The sequence below is a fragment of the Bufo gargarizans genome, chromosome 6, assembly GCF_014858855.1.
Source record: "Bufo gargarizans isolate SCDJY-AF-19 chromosome 6, ASM1485885v1, whole genome shotgun sequence".
Taxonomy (NCBI): domain Eukaryota; kingdom Metazoa; phylum Chordata; class Amphibia; order Anura; family Bufonidae; genus Bufo; species Bufo gargarizans.
In genome coordinates this window covers 234823493-234838433 of record NC_058085.1, presented here as the reverse complement: position 1 = coordinate 234838433, position 14941 = coordinate 234823493, and positions in this window count along the sequence as shown.

The window sequence follows — 14941 nt, the reverse complement described above, 5'->3', positions numbered from 1 at the left end:
TTACAGGGGGGTGATCAATGACAGGGGGGTGATCAGGGAGTCTATATGGGGTGATCACCCCCCTGTAAGGCTCCATTCAGACGTCCGTATGTGTTTTGCGGATCCGATCCATGGATCCGTAAAACACATACGGACGTCTGAATGGAGCCTTACTGGGGGGTGATCAATGAAAGGGGGGGTGATCAGGGAGTCTATATGGGGTGATCAGGGGTTAATAAGGGGTTAATAAGTGACAGGGGGGGTGTAGTGTGGTGCTTGGTGCTACTTTACAGAGCTGCCTGTGTCCTCTAGTGGTCGATCCAAGCAAAAGGGACCACCAGTGGACCAGGTAGCAGGTATATTAGACGCTGTTATCAAAACAGCGTCTAATATACCTGTTAGGGGTTAAAAAAATCGCATCTACAGCCTGCCAGCGAACGATCGCCGCTGGCAGGCTGTAGATCCACTTTCTTACCTTCCGATCCTGTGAACGCGCACGCCTGTGTGCGCGCGTTCACAGAAAGGATCGCGAGATGACGCATAGATGCGTCACTCTGCCTGGGACAGCCGCCTCCGGAGCGCGATCCTGCGCTAGGTGGTCCGGAGGCGGTTAAATGACCCCCCTTTCCCAATTTTACATTTATATACATATAACCAATAAAAAAATAAACATATTAGATGTCGCTGTGTCCGAAAATATTAAAATATTTTTTTATTTATTTCCTGTGCGGTGAAACGAAAAAAATGTGATTCGCCCTCGTACAGATCTCTAGACCAAAATATGAAAAAAAGTTATGGCTGTCAGAAAATGCCAATGCAAAGAAAATTTTAAAAAAAATAATCGATACAAATTTGGTATCACCATAATCATATTGACCTGCAGAATAAGGATGTCATGTCATTTTTGGCGCACAGTGAACACCCCGTGATGTCAAAACCTTGGCGAAATTGTGTTTTGTTTTGGGGGCTTTTCAATTTCACCCCACAAAGAATTTTTATTACCGTTATCCAATACAAGATATGGTAAATTTAATGATGGCATTAAAAAAAAAATGCATCTTGTCCCTCAAAAAATAAGCCCCCATATAGTTATGTGAACGTAAAAATAAAAAAGTTATGGCTATTGGTGCGTGGGGAGGAAAAATAAGCCCTGTCTTTAAGGGGTTAATAGCACAAAAAGGGTGTGCCAGGAGCTTCATGTCCTAGGTTTCCATGCCTGAGCAGCTGCATGCACGCCTTACATCTCCACAATAGTAATCGTCAGATGGAGTGGTGTAAATCTAGCTGCCACTGGACGCTTCTCTATTTGGTAGTCTGATGGACAATTCTGGGTTTGTCAAATGTCAGGAAAACGTTACCTGTGTGACAGGCTTGTGTCAGTTGAGGAGAGATAATGCTATGGGGTTGTTTTTCAGGGGTTGGCCTAGGCTTCTTAGTTCCAGTGAACTGAGATTTTAATGCTTCAGCATAGCAAGCCATTTCAGACAACTGTATGCTTCCATCATTGTGGGAACAGTTTGGGGAAGGTCCTTTTCTATTCCAACAGGACTGTGCCCCAGTTCACAAAGCAAGGTCCATAAAGACATGGCTGGATAAGTTTGGTGTGGAAGAACTTGACTGGCCCACATAGAGCCGTGACCTCAACCAACCCCATTGAAGACCTTTGAGATGAACTAGAACAGAGAATGCAAGCCAGGCCCTCTCCTCCAACATCTGTGTCTCACTTCTCAAAAAAATAATCTTCTGGATGAATGGGCAAAAATAAAGAGTGGAAGCTATTTTAACTGCAAAGGGGGTTACGAACTTCACATTAAAGGGAACCTGACGCGTTTTATCGTGTCATGGAGCTGCTGACACCATGTTATAGAGCAGGAGGAGCTGAGCAGATCGATACATAGTTTTGTGGGAAAAGATTCAGTCTAAGTTGTATTAAATTGATTTAAATTTCTACTCATTCTGGGCTTTGAAGTCAAGGAGGCGGTCCTATCAGTGATTGACAGCTATCTCTGTATACACAGTCCTAGAGGGAAGGCTGTCAATCACTGTAGGACCGCCTCCTGGGCTTTAAAGAGGACCTTTCACCCCCAAAAAATAATTAAACTAAAGACATAGCGTTACTTACATGCCCCCGGTATTGCTTCATCATTAATTCATTTTTCTTTCTGTGCCCCCGTTTGTCCGCGCTGCCCCCCAGAATATTTCCCGCCTTGTATGCTAATGAGCCCGGCTCAACTGGGCTGGCGTTAAAAGTTCTCCCGGGCGTGCCATCATTCTTCTCCCTGGCACGGAGCGCATCCAATCAGTGCGCTCCGCTCTTAGCCAGGGAGAAGACGTTCCAGCTCTCGAGATTCTTGAGAACTGGAGCGATTTCATCTATCCGGAGCCGGAGAATCTCGAGATGAACTGGAACGTCTTCTCCCTGGCTAAGAGCGGAGCGCGCTGATTGGATGCGCTCAGTGGCAGGGAGAAGATTGACATGCCCGCCAGTTGAGCCGAATGGCTCATTAGCATAAAAGGCGGGAAATATTCTGGGGGGCAGCACAGAAAGAAAAATGAATTCATGATTAAGCAATACCGGGGGCATGTAAGTAACGCTATGTCTTTAGTTTAATATTTTTTTTTGGATGAAAGGTCCTCTTTAAAGCCCAGAATGAGCAGGAAATTAAATGTATAAAACAGAAGTTATATTGCCTCTTTTCCTACAGATCTATATAGCAATCTGCTAAGCTCCTCCTGCTCTATAACATAATACCTGCAGATTACTTTTCATGGTGACAGGTTCAGATAGGTAATCACTGTCAGATTGATGGGGTGTGACTCCCAGAACCTAATTAAATCCATAATAAGACCGCACTACTCACTAAAACGTCTTAGTTGGTCCAAAAGGTGGCGGTGCCAGCAGTGTTGGGCCCTAGCCTGCTGGGCCCCTGGTAGCCAAAAAGATGAAGAGATGACCGCGGCACTCAATGGGCCAGATTTATCATTAGCTCAGGTCAGAATAATGGAGTAAAAAAGTCCCAAACGCTAAAACTGCGCACAAATTTGCGACTTTTTTCTTATGTAAATGACTCTCTAGACAGATTTGCTATTGGGACTATTTAAAAAGTCGCAATTTCACTCCAGTGAGGACCATGCTTATCTTATGAGACTTTTTAATAGAACATGCGACTTTTTCATAAAGCTGCTTACTGACAGATAAACTGCTACTGTCAAACCACATTTATTACAGTCTTAAAGGGCCGATCATAAATCTGACTTGGCTAAAACTGACTTTAGCCTTATGTGAAAGTGGAGTGAGCTGTCGGTCATGATAAATCTGGCCCAATGTCTTCAATGTTACTTCAGAGTTATTCACCAATCATGCGACGTTTTGACTCATGCGAGTCTTTTTCAAGCATTATGAAATACAACAGTGTGTGACATATATATATATATATATATATATATATATATACATAAAATTTACAAATCATGAGAGTCAGAGTCCTCCCCTAAGGGGTCAGCTCCACCCCTCAACAATGCCTCGTGTGACAGCCAATTGTAGTCAGTATTCTTCTTTAATGTAATTCATATTGAAGATAATGGCTTGGGTATGTCTGGTGCACTATATCTTTTCTATGATAAGCCCCACTGAATCACGGTATTGTATATACCGGTAACGTTATCCCTTTGTGTATAATACTGACTACACTTGGATGTCACATGATGCTTTGCTGAGGGGTGGAGATGACCCCTTAGGGGTGGACTCTGACCCTCGATTTGTGAATTTTATGTATATATGTCACACTCTGTTGTATTTCACGATGCTTGAAAAAGTCTAAACGTTGCATGATTGGTGAATAAACTCTGAAGTAACGTGAAAAATATTGAGTGCCGTGGTCATCACGTCATCTTTTTGACTCCCACAACCTATGCTGATCAGTTGTTTGAAGAGGCTGTGGCGCACCTGTGAGCACCACAGCCTCTTCCTTGGCCAGTGGTGTCGTGTTCAGTCCCATTCAAGTGAATGAGGGCTGCAATACCAAGCACAGCCACTATGTAATGTATGCTGCTGTGTTTGCTATGCTATGGGGGGGTTGCAGCACTCACTGGAGTGCCACTGCCCTTTTTAAACAGCCTAATTGGCAGCGGTGTCAGGAGTCGGATCCTCACAGATCAATATTGTAGTCTGGGAAAACCCCTTTAATGACTATGGATTACATATGGAATTTCATACAAGCTCCTGTAAGCTGTAATCTGTAGGTGTCCCAAAAATGTTGTCCATATAATGTATATTATGAAATCAATCAGCAAAGAATTGTGGACCTAAAAAAGTTCACTGCCAGGGTTTATGAACATTTTGTATAATTTTTTTTTACACTTCTGACATTTCCAAAATGAAGTGGCCATAATGTGGCCACGTTTTAGCTTGTGCATTGTGACTCAGACGATAAATATAAGCGATTTCCAGCCACCGGTATTGGTAAAATCCATTTTCTCCATTAAAAGCAGTTACAAAAGATAAATATAAAACAGGCCTCACATCTCTCTTGACGTGTTTCGGGTACACGCTTGTAGCACCCTTAATCATAGTCACTAGATCACTACACTAGTCAGGTTTTATGGTGGAAAGGGGGGAGAGGACACACCCAATGGGTGTGATTGGCATAGAGGAATACTAGCTACTTCCAAATTAACGCCTTGACCACCATAGAAAACTAGACTGTGTGTGAACAGGACCCTAAAACGACATTGCCAAATGAACACAAAATACAACAAAGCATTTCCTTACATAAAATGTAAAATCTTTGTGCGCTGACACAACAATACAGCGAGCAGACAAGGGGAGGTTATTGTTGTTTTGGATGCAGGTCTGTACGAAAAACAAGGTTTATTAATGTTACAAGACATCTCAACATATAAAAAACTAACGTCAGATCCTACACAAATATTTAAAAAAGGATTGGAAAGACTGGTAGCGGAAGGGCTACAATGTGGTGTTATTACTCTTAATCAGAATATTTGATTCCTGCATATCCAGTCCTCCCAATTTTTCATGCCCTGCCCCAGGTCCATAAAGATTGTTTCCCTCCAACACTTAGACCTATAGTCACTGAATGAAAGGTTGTCCGAGTGGGCTGACAGCCTACTCCAGCCACTAATTGGATCCATGCCTGGTTTTATATGTGACACAAAGCATGTACTATAAGCAATGCATAACCTCCAGTGGGGAAAAGAGTCTTTATGGGTCACTGCATTATACACTTCCATACCCCAGGATCAGGCGATATCTGCCTTACAGTGGTTTTTGTTAACATATAGCGATTACACTCCATCATGTTTTGCGATTCACACTATTTACAAATATCTGGTGCGTCTATGGGGGCGAAGGTATCGCCATCAATTGCAAATATTTTCATGTGTATGTAGGAACATCAACATTTGTTCTCTGACAACAATCCATTCATTGACCACCTGCAGTGGTACGGTCGCTATATCGATGACCTGTTGTTTATATGGGTCGGAGATGTGGCGACCATACCGGATTTCATTAAATATATAAATAACACAAATAATCTGTGCTTTACATATCATTGTGATCCTTTGGAAATGTCCTTTCTTGATTTGAATCTGACAGCCTCAGGGAGGATTATTACATCCACTTATAGAAGAAATATGGCAGGTCGCACTATACTCCATGGTAAATCATGTCATCCTGCACATACAATTAAAAGTAGACCTGTAGGTGAACTGGTCAGAGCAAAGCGGAATTGTACATGTGAACAAGACTATCATAGTTCAGAGACTAATGAGACGCAGTTATCCGGAGTGGAGTGTGAACAGAGCCTTAAAACTGGTTAGTCAGAGAGACCGAACTGAATTACTCAGAGATGTGGACACCAAAGGGAAATCACAGGATAGAAACAGTGGTGTTTTCAACCCCATATAGTCCACAATATAATAAAATGTGCCAAATTAGGAAAAAACACCTGTCGGTTCTTCAAATGGACCCAATTTTTGCTGAAGTAGTCAGTATGGGAATTCAGTGTGAAGCGAGACGAGCAAAGACAATGGGAAAAATAGTCTATTAGAGATAACAGCACTGGCAAAAATAAAACGCGGTTACAACATAAAGGTGCATATAAATGTGGCCACAATGTCTGCACCTGCTTCTCTGTCATTCACGTATTAAAAGACTTTACTTCTTGCACAGAGAACCAAACCTACATGAATAAACAATACATCAACTGTAGCACATATGATGTCGTTTACCTGATTACCTGCAAAACTTTGCCGACTCCAATATGTAGGGTGTACATCTGGCCCCTTGAAAATTAGGATTAGACGGCATTTGTCGGATGCAATCAAAGATGACAATAAAACACAAACACATTCCGCCATATCTCCGCAGTCTCCCATCATGGAGGGGATGTGAGTCACATTATGGTACAGGGTATTGAAAAAGTACGATGATATGAGAGGGGTGGAGATCTGCAGAGAAAACTTTTTAATCGTGAAGCTTTTTTGGTAATTCAAGTTTAAATCATGTGTCCCCCATGGATTGAATAGAAAACAAGATCTAATCTTAAATTATTAATATATGTTTGAAGATTGTCATGTGTATTGTTGTGTCAGCGGACAAAGTTTTTAAATTTTATGTAAGGAAATGCTTTGTTGTATTTTGTGTTAATTTGGCAATGTCGTTTTAGGGTCCTGTTCACACACAGTCTAGTTTTCTATGGTGGTCAAGGAGTTAATTTGGAAGTGGCTAGTGTTCCTCTCCCCCCTTTCCACCAGAAACCTGACTAGTGTAGTCATCCAGTGACCCTATGATTAAGGGTGCTACAAGGTACCCGAAACGCGTCGAGAGATGTAAGGCCTGTTTTGTATTTATCTTTTCTAACTGCTTCTAATGGAGAAAAAATAAAATTGAATGGATTTTACCAATACCGGTGGCTGGAAATCGCTTATATTTATCGCTGTGGGAGTGCAGTCCTGCACCATCTGTGCCCTGGAGGTCCGAGCAGAAGCTGGCGTTCGTTACTTTACAAGACTCAGACACCCCACTGTTCAGGTTTCTGTGGTCACATAAGCTTGATACAATTGAATCACATGGATTCCACATAATATGGTACAAATCTACTGATAGATGCCTTTTAACGTTCTTGAGGAGTGTAGTTTCCAAAATGGAATTTATTTATTCTTGTTGAACACCTAAAGGATTAACCACGTTTTTTATATTAATTTTGAAAAATTTAAGAGGTGTAATAGAATCCACCCATACATGGGTCATTTATGGGTGGATTCTATTATGTAAGTCACTTCCTAACTGAATTGGTCCCTAAAAAAGTTGGTTTTGGAAATATTTTTGAAAATTTGAAAATTGATATTGAAGGGTTATTCTCACCAATGTCTGATAGGTGCAGATCCCACCTCTGGGACCCACTCATATACTTAGAACGGAGCCTACAGAGTGCCGGAGGACGCACCGCGCATGCGAGACTGCCCTCCATGAATTTTTGTGGGAATGCCAAAAAATAGTCGAGTGGTGTGACTTGACTATTTGCAGAAGCCCCAATGAAATAAATGGGAAGCGCACTGCACAAGCACGGCCACCGTTCCATTCATTTATATGGGGCTTATGGAAATAGCCGTGGCAGTGCTCAGCTGTTTTCTGCGCTCCCATAGGAATAAATGGATGCATGCGACATGCACCCTCCAGCACTTTTTGCAGGCGCCATTCTAGGCATAGGTGCAGGTTCATAAGGTGGAACCCAAACTTAATAGACATTGGGGGCATATTCTAGTGATATACCCCCAATGTCCAAGATGAGAATACCCCTTTTAGTTTCTAAGCCTTCTAACATCCTAAAAAAATATAATTACATTTTCAAAATGAGGAATTGCTATCTTTCTTAAAAGCAGAGAAATGCCATTTTCGAAAATAGTGAATTTTTCCAAGTTTACAGTAAATTTGGGATTCTTTTAAATAAATAAAAGTAAAACATATCAACTCAAATTTACGACTAACATGAAGTACAATGTGTCATGATAAAACAATCTCAGAATGGCTTGGATAAGTAAAAGTATTCCAAAGTTGTTAGCACATAAATTTTTGACACGTCCGATTTGCAAAATTTGTCTCGGTCCATTAGGTGAAAATTGTCTTTTAATAATTGTGTACTGAACCTGTGACTTACCATTGTTTAAATAGCCCTCATGATAAAAATGTCTTGTAAACGAGAGAGTGGAAAATGAAAGACCCATGTTTTGTCATCTGCGAGTGAGAATGTGGGTGGCTGTAGCAGTGAAAACAGTAGCAGCATAGTCGGCACCACAAGTCCAGCCAGTAGTAGTATTAGGCCGTAATTCTCCCTTGCTTCTGGTAGGCATCAGATTATTGAGGACAAGGACATTGTGGATGGGATAGCTCACTCCTCCTCTCCGTCAAAGTAGGATAATGTTGAGGTCTCCTTGGAGTCTGACACCATGCCTTGGAGCCAGAGCTCATCTTCCTGGCAGCCCCAGAGAAGCCTTTCATTTGCATCATCTCTGTCTTCACTACCTCAGTCTAGTGGGGTGCCTTTTTATTTTCCTCAGAAGAGGCAACAAAACCTCATATCCTATGGAGGATGCTCAAGTCTCATATTCATAGTCTCCCTGACGTATGCGTTTGGAGTGCCATGAGCAGGGGACCCGCTACATTGTTTAATCCTTTGTACTAATCTTTCAGATGAACTAACCTCCAAAATGAACTAGATTTCCCATTGATACGGTAATGGGAGACACATTAATCATTCTGAATGTTTTTTGTATGATAGCCATAGTTAGCCATAGACTACAAACGAAAAGATGTCTGCCCAAAACAAATCCGTAATTCTGGCTCCCTGTCGTCATAGAAACATGAGACTTTAGTGCACGTGCAGGATGCTAAGTATACTTCTGGTTACTTCAGACACATGCACATGGAACGCAGCTGTGGGGACAGGGCACCAGCGGTCCTGGTGAGTTATATGTTGTTATTACAGACTGACTGCACTTTATATAACTATCGTTTTTTGTGGATTTGAGAGGTAGTGTAATGCTATGTGGAAAACGTATCATGGGCATGTGTACACTTTTACATTGCCCTATGCAGACTTCTTAAAAGAAGAAAAACTGCTACAAGAGGACATAGTTTTAAATTAGAGGGGCAAAGGTTTAAAAGTAATATCAGGAAGTATTACTTTACCGAGAGAGTAGTGGATGCATGGAATAGCCTTCCTGCAGAAGTGGTAGCTGCAAATACAGTGAAGGAGTTTAAGCATGCTTGGGATAGGCATAAGGCCATCCTTCATATAAGATAGGGCCAGGGGCTATCCATAGTATTCAGTATATTGGGCAGACTAGATGGGCCAAATGGTTCTTATTTGCCAACACATTCTATGTTTCTATATATGCAGAGGACGTGCAGACTATCACATGGGTATATCCATTACATTGGGATGTGCTAATGACACAATAGGGATGTGTGAGGTCTTGCAGATAATTTCAGGTGGCATACTTGTTGTATTCCCTTCCTTTGTAGAAATGCCACACTGCTTTGTACCCGGGTGCCTCAGCAAGGCCAACAGAATGACGTATTGTCAAGGGAACATTTTACATTATTTTCCCACAGAATTGATGAAAATACAGTTTTGGCTCCAGCAGATAATAGGTAATGAGTTGGAGGACCTGAACAGTTTTGCAGAACACATCCTCAATCAGGTTATTTCCACATATTTTTGGCCCATTTTACAAAAGACTGTTACTACGAGTCCAGTGGAATCCCTGTATGAAGAAATGATCCTATTCCCTCTGTGTTCCCATTGACAAACCTGGCACCAGTGCCCCTAATGGAGGCACTGGGGCACAGCAGTTCTAATGGATGTGTAAGACAGCAAATCAGGGAAGGGAATTGCCTACCAGGGGTGGGTGCTGCCATAAAGATTTACATGCCTCTAATAAGACAGGTAAAGGGATCGGATCCTATTCTATCACGATGACGTGGATTTAATTCTAGAAACCAGTGCACAAATGCTCTCACCCCGCTCGTTGGCTTGGCCGCACTCACACTTTCTTTTCATCTCTCGCTCATTTGCTACTCTCACTCGTCTGGCCCACCCTATTCTTTCTTCCAATCTCTCACTGACAACATGCAGACATCATTCGAATTGTGTGTAGTTGAAAACCGCAGTGGACAGTTTTAATTCAATTCATTATCATTTCATTCAGGTTGCTCCAGTCCATTCTGGCCCGCTATCTGTACTGAGAAACTTCAGGATACAGAACAGGATGTGCTTAACGGAGACAACAATACAAATGATCAATCGATCATTCAGATCCTCTACCTGCTGATGGGGGGGGGGGGGGCGCTGACAACTCTAATTTTCATTTGGGGCTCATTCAGATATGCAATGTAAAACTTGTCCATATTTCGTCTGCTAAAAATTGACCTCACATAGATGGAGTTTGCATGCTGTCTGCATTTTTGGCGGACCTGTTCACTTGAATGGAAGTGCGTATCACAAAAATTGCAGTAAAGAAGTAAATACTGCAATGTTATCCTGTGTGGAAAATCAAACATGTTAATTGGCTCGTTGACTATAATGTGTCAGTGTTAAGTCTGGGTGCTATCCGTTCTACAGTAGCAGAGCACATGGACATGATCAGCTTGTGCCAATGGCCCCAATGGAGATGTCTTACCATGACAATCCCTTCTTGTATTGAAGCCTGTGAAGTGACCAGCTTCTGAAACTCTGAGGCTAAGTTGTTATTCCTAGGGGAGGATGTGACTAGGAATATAGTCATGTGGACATCCATGCACGGACATCCTGGGTCTGCCAGAGTAGAAGCCACTGATACTTAGCTGCTCTCCCCTTGTGTCCTCAGTGAAACTGGCTTTGTCATTTAGGAAATACATTATTGTAAAAGATCCCAATCACATAAAAACGTCTGCGGGATCCAACAAGGAACCCCTACATAGTAACATAATTTGTAAGGCTGAAATAAGACATCTGTTCATCCAGTTCAGATTTATGGCCTGTTATCCTGCAAGTTGATCCAGAGGAAGGCAAAGAACAAAACAAAACAATGAAGGAGAAGCCAATTTTCCTCATTTTAGCTCCCTGGATGAACAGATTTCTAGTAACTATAACCTGTAATATTATAATAATCCAGAAATACATCTATGCCCCTCTTAAACTCTTTTAGTGAGTTCACCATCACCACCTTCTCTGTCAGACAGTTCCATAGTCTCACTGCTGTTACAGTAAAGAATCATCTTCTATGTTTGTGTAGAAACCTTCTTCCCTCTAGACGTACAGTAGAGGATGTTCCCTTCGTCACGCTTACAGTCCTGGGTATAAGTAGATCATGAGAGATTTCTGTATTAAAACCTGATATTTTTATACATGGTTATTAGATCACCCCTCAGTCATCTTTTTTTTCTAAACTAGATTTAATAATCTTTCTCAGAACTGTAGTCCACGTATTCCAGTTATTGCTTTAGTTGTCCTCCTCTGAACTCTCTCCAGCTCTGCTATGTCTGTCTTGTTCACAGGAGCCCATAACTGTACAGGGTACTCCATTTGCAGACTGACTAGTGATTTATAAAGTGGCAGGACTATGTTCTTATCACGTGCATTCATACCGCTTTTGCTGCAACCCATTATCTTATTGGCCTTGGTAGCAGCTGCCTGACACAGGTAAAGTTTGTTGTCCACTAAAATTCCTAAGTCCTTTTCCATGTCAGTGTTACCCAGTATTTTACCATTTAGTATGTACAGGTGACTTTCATTATTCCTTACCAGATTTAGACCGATTTGTGAACAATATTTGACAGTAATGGGTCTTTTGTATATGTAGAAAATGTTTCAGATGTTTGAGTTCAGCTCATGCAAAATGGGAGCAAAACCGAAAGTGTTGTGTTTATAATTTTGGTCAGAGTAGAAGGACAACATGATGGCGATGAATCACCAGACCCTAACATCACCAGGTAATTTCAACATCTGAATAATTTGGTATACATCAGGTAGGACATGACATTTTTCAGGGCTTTATATACCCCTATTGCCCTGATTTAATTGGCCGCAGAGAAAGCTTTTGACTAAATATGTTTTTCTAGGGCATATTTTGAGTCACAGCTAAAGTTTAAAATGCAGGATTTACAAAATATAATTTTCAGACAACAAATGGGTGCCACAGCTGGCAGTCGCGATCTTCATTCTGCAGCACCGCTGGCTTTTGGTTTTGATGACGACAGGGCCACGCTTCCTGGGGTAGGAAGTGCCAGCCAATCAGAGGTGGCAGTACACGTCTAGCCCACTAATCTCCTCAGAAATTTGATGCCAGACGTTTGATGCCAGACGTGGCCTGGAAGTGCGGCCTATATAAACAGGTAACCTGCTAGCCACACGTTTCCTATGATTGGTGTTCTCTGGGATTCCTCACTGGCTTTTTTTTTTGTCTGACAATTTCTTAGTGTGGTCGTCGATGTTCTTCCTTCCTTATAGGCCCCTGCACTTATCTAGGAAGAGACTGTCGCCCAGTTGTGGGCTGCTGCCTAGGGTGGATGGTGCAAGTAGGTAGGGACAGTGGGACGGGTAGTTCAGAGTTCACTGCTCACTACTGTGACAATTGGACTTGACAAGGGTGTTCCCTTTAAAAAAAATAAAAAAATTTTTTCAATGCTCATCACATTAGATCCACTGTTATAATAAATCTGCAAAAGACCGTTGACCCACAGCGGGAGGTATCCAGATAAAATAAATCTCTGCATTCTATAAATTCCAATTCTTTATTGTAAATCCATGTCTACATGTTCTGAGCCTACACCTGCTTTTGTTCACTACATACCACAAGACTAAGTACCAACATACTACAGGTGAAACTCCAAAAAATTTGAATATTGTGCAAAGTTAATTTATTTCAGTAATGCAACTTAAAAAGGTGAAACTAACATATGAGATAGACTCACTACATGCAAAGCAAGATATTTCAAGCCTTTATTTGTTATAATTTGGATGATTATGGCTTATACCTTATGAAAACCCCAAAGTCACAATCTTGGGAACCCTTTGCTCAGGGGGTATGGATTAATTAGCTGACTAGAGTGTGACACTTTGAGCCTAGAATCTTTTCACAATATTTTCATTTTAAGTTGCATTAATGCAACTCCTTTAAAGTTGCATTCCTAAAATAAATGAACTTTTGCACGATATTCTAATTTTTCGAGTTTCACCTGTATATTATAAACATTATGGACCCATCACTTGTGATGTGTGCAAATGTCATGGTTCTAACAAAAATCTGGAAAGGATTTTTATACATATGAGTGTATGATCAAAACACTCCCGTGCCACTATGAGAGACCTTGACGAGGGCTCCGGTATGTTCTTGATATAAGAATATATTGGCGAAAATATCAGAGTGAGGGTTTAGCCATATATTGTCAATTGCATTCACCATTGTAGTGCACCAAATTTTTGCAGTGTTTTACATAATCAATCACATGCACACATTTAGCTATCCTCTGTAGGATGTTCTTGTGGCACATGTGGTCCGTTGCAGGCATCCTTTATTCTATGCATTTTTGCTGGGGATTGCTGTTAGCAACAGATCACATGGGCAGGATCTGCTACCACAGTTACAAATGCACAACAGCATTTGGGGTTCTGAGCATTTCTCTGCCTCTTGAAACCACTTTGCTTTGTCAGTTTGTTTGTATATGTGTACCTGGAGGTGTGGAAACTCCAGATTGAGTATTATTTAGGTACACCTGTGTAGCCTGCGTCACATGACTCAGTGATAGGTGGGACTCACAGCCTCCTCTCATTGTATGTGTGACTTCATGCTGGAGGAAACCTGGGACCTATATCTGCTTCCCTCCTCCCAATGTATGTGTGATTTCACGCTGGAGGTGACTGGGAGTTGTTTGCTGTGTGTCAGACCTTATGCCCCTGTAATAGCCCATACGGCCCTGTAATTGCCCATACAGCGCAGGTAGGTTAGCGTTATGTCCCCTGCCACTATGAGAGACCTTGACGAGGTGCGCAGGCTCTGTTATGTTCTTGATATAAGAATATATTGTCAAAAGTCTTGTTTTTAATATCAGAGTAAGAGTTTAGCCATATATTGTCAATTGCATTTCCCATTGTAGTGCACCAAATGTTTGCAGTGTTTTGTTTTACATAATCAATCACCTGCACACATTTAGCTATCCTCTGTAGGATGTTCTTGTGGTACATGTGGTCCGTTGCAGGCATACTTCATTGTGTGCATTTTTGCTGGGGATTGTTGTTAGCAACAGATTGCATGTGCCCTGCTCCCCCAGTTATAAATGCGCAACAGCGTTTCTGAGCATTTCTCTGCCTCTTGAGACTACTTTGCTTTGTCAGTTTGTCTAAATAGATCAAATACTACGAGTCAGTAACAAAAGTCACAGCATTTGACTTATATATGCACATCAGATCACTTAGATTAAAGCCTGCATGAACTCTAGTTTTTAGTTTCATAATCAAAAAGCTTCATGATTACAGACTTTTTATTGGAATTCCTAAGCAAACTAGGAGACAAAATGTCTCCTAATCTTTTTCATCTTTTTGCCATCCCTTTCATTTCAATATCAATGATATGGTATCTATCACGACCGGCGTGCCTATCACATACGTGACACAAAGGGAGGGAAAAGAGAAGGCTCTGTCCAAGGGAGAGGGAAAGGTGGTGACCCCTATCTCACCTTGAGGCTGGCACCTGACTGCCCTGACGTCCCTAGACGGGTTTCTCACCCGTACGCCGATCGCGTGCCTAAAACCCTGGCTTTCCCTAAGATGAGCCCTAGATAGTGAATAGGGCGGTGGGAACACTAGTCCGCACCACTAACTCTAAAGGAAAACACCAAGGGGAGGACAGACAATACAGACAACAGAAGACAACAAAAAGCCCAACAGGGATCCGGAGGGTA